The sequence below is a fragment of the Mus caroli genome, chromosome 3, assembly GCF_900094665.2.
Source record: "Mus caroli chromosome 3, CAROLI_EIJ_v1.1, whole genome shotgun sequence".
NCBI classification, from domain to species: domain Eukaryota; kingdom Metazoa; phylum Chordata; class Mammalia; order Rodentia; family Muridae; genus Mus; species Mus caroli.
The window spans coordinates 8,304,655-8,307,741 of NC_034572.1; the positions used below are offsets into that span (position 1 = coordinate 8,304,655).

General features: G+C 32.0%; 1 pseudogene; it reads left to right on the forward strand.

Moving 5' to 3' along the window:
• The first annotated feature begins 527 nt into the window (after positions 1 to 527).
• The window catches only part of LOC110291020, a 14,472-nt pseudogene continuing 11,912 nt past the window's right edge, over positions 528 to 3,087 (forward strand).

Consider the following 3,087-nt stretch of genomic DNA (forward strand, 5'->3'; position numbering starts at 1 on the left):
TTTTGAGACAGGGTTTCTCTGTGTAGCCCTGGCTGTCCTGGAACTCACTTTGTAGACCAGGCTGGCCTCGAACTCAGAAATCTGCCTGTCTCTGCCTCCCAAGTGCTGGGATTAAAGGTGTGTGCCAACACTGCCTGGTTTTATATTCTTTTAATAGAAATTGTATATATGTAATGAATATTGGAAATAATAAAAACAAAAGTCTTGGTCCAAATATAAATAAATTTTATTTCTGTGAGAAATGAGTAGGGTGACTTAAGAGATGGATATTTTGAAGATCAGTCAAAACATACCTGAGAATACATTGGGGTGAAATTAGGAGAAATACAGTTATATTCTTTATCATCAAACTTTATAGTTTTCCCAAACAAAGCGATCACTATACCATATTAACCTTTAAGATCAATACTGTAATGTTTGTATAACTGACACCGCTAAATTGTCATTTAAGAGTTAAAGAGACAAAAAAAAAGAGTTATTGAGAGTGTTAGAAACACTCAGATGAGTGAGGAAGTCAGGTGATGCACATGGCCCAGCAAGGAATCATGCAAGGAAACAGCGGAGTTGCTGCACAGTACATGAGAGGTAAGTATACCAGGCAGAAAGTTGTACCAGTGAAATTTTATGTCATTGTTCATTCTCACTCAAGTCAGAACATGAAGGTCATAACATGTAGAGGTTTTCAGAGCAAGTTAATTGATGTTGAGTTTACTATGAAATCAATTGTAGTCATTGAAGGAAATGGAGAAGAAAAAGGCATGAAGAATATTTTCCTTTATGCTACATGGCCAGCACTTGGAACAGTAATTTGTATTTGTTTAAATCCCAAAAAGAAGAAAAATATTTTTAAAAATTTTAGTTAAAGCCATCTGACGAAAATGTTTCTTCCTATACTGTAGAAACAGCACCAGAAATGAACCGAAGAGAGGGGAGTATGAAGTATCTGCCAACTTAATAAGGATCAAAACATACTGAGAGTTAAGAATGATAGTTGCAGTGGGACTCCAAAAGTAGATGAAGGCTCTGACAACTTCAAGAATTTTAGTTTATCACTTCAAATTTTACACAGCTCTTCTTTAAAACTGTCATTATGTCATAAGGACACCCAAGTGAGAACTGAAATTCTATTTAGAGCATAGGATATAAATCAAAATGCTAAAAAATTCACAGGATGAAGGTTCTTCAAGATGCAAATCGTTCTATAAATTCTAAATTGTTAAACATTTAAATGTATTTGACACAATAATGATAAAAAAAATCTTAATCAATTCTTCTGTTAAGCTGTCTTCAAGCTACTCTTTATGTTCCTGGAATGTGGCAAGAAAATACCAGAGTATAGAACTTTTAATTTCACCAGTCATCATAATTTTTTGAAGATGTATCCTTTTAGCAAACTTTTTACTGAAAAGAAACCCTACACCCTCATCAGACTATGAGCAATCGGTAGTTTTTTCTCTATTCTCAGATTTCTCTAAATTTAAATAGATTAATATTCTAAGTTCACAATGCCCTATAGAGAATCATAAATGAAGAAATAAGAAAAAATATTAGTTTCTTATGAATCTCCATTTTTATTGAATAAAAGATTGATTTGAACTCCTTGTATGGGGTTTAATGAAGTGGATATTAATGATTACTTAGTCATTGGTTAGGAAATATAACTATAAATCTTAAGTTAAATGAAAATTGTATGAAATTAAACAAAATAAAATGTAAAAGCTTCTAATCATTTTGTATTCTGTATTTCTGGCATAAAACTTCACAAAAATCAAATAATACTTTAATAATATGTGGCTATATGGCCTTCTAATGATTTTAACTTGTTACCTTCAAACCCATTTTTAAGAAAAATATGGAAGAAATAAAATAGCTGTAAATAATCTTGCCTTATTCTTATATGCCAGAATATCTCTGGACATATAAATAGTTTTTTTTTTAAACTATATTTAGCTACCTCAATAACATATAGTTTCATGATTTAATTTTTGTATACTATAATTATTTAAATTATTATATGTATATGTGTGTGTTTGTATGTCTATGAGTGTTTGTGTGTGTGTCTGTGTCTCTGTGTCCATTGACACATAAAGAAAAACACAGAGAACAATGAAATTTGTTGAATTTACATTAAGAAAAAAAAAACACTTCACTTCCTCCTGTGTTAATTTGACCAAGAGTGAACCCAAATTTAAAGCTATTTATTCCATCTATTTTATATCTGTCTGTAGTTTGTAATTACTGGCCAACTTTAATGCAAAGACTGCTTGCATTAAACCTGTATAGATTTAAAAACCAATTAGTTGTCCAGTGCCAGCTATCATCCTTGAATATGTAAATACAGGTATGTATATAAGTATATATATATGTAGAATATATAAATAAATAATATGAAATAGATGATAGATAATAAATGATAAAGATTTAAGATACATGTAGATGACAGATAGATAGATAGTTGCATGCATGAAATAATTATTTTTAAAAATAGGCTGAGTATTTGAAAGAGATTTAGGAAGGATGACAGGAAGGGAGAATGTTCCAATTATAATCTTGATAAAATAAATTACACCAATAAACAAAAATAAAACAAAAGGATTCATGATGGACACAGAAATCATAGATTATTGAACAAAACCCAAAAGATGCCCCACCACGCCATGAGAGCACATGTTCCACTCTCTTCATAGCCACCAGATTTGTTATAGCCAGAAGCTGGAAACAACACAGATGTCCCATAGTGGAAGAATAGATGCAGAAAATGCTGTTCATTTACACAACGGGATACTACACAGCTATTAAGAAAGAGGACATCATGAGTTTTGCAGGCAGAAGGAAGGAACTAGAAAATATCATCCTGAGTGAGGTAACTCAGACCCAAAGGGACATGTATAGTCTGTACTCAGTAATAAGCAGATATTAGCCAAGAAGAAGAAGAAGAAGAAGAAGAAGAAGAAGAAGAAGAAGAAGAAGAAGAAGAAGAAGAAGAAGAAGAAGAGGAAGAGGAAGAGGAAGAGGAAGAGGAAGAGGAAGAGGAAGAGGAAGAGGAAGAGGAAGATGCACAGAATACTAGGATACAATCCATAGAAT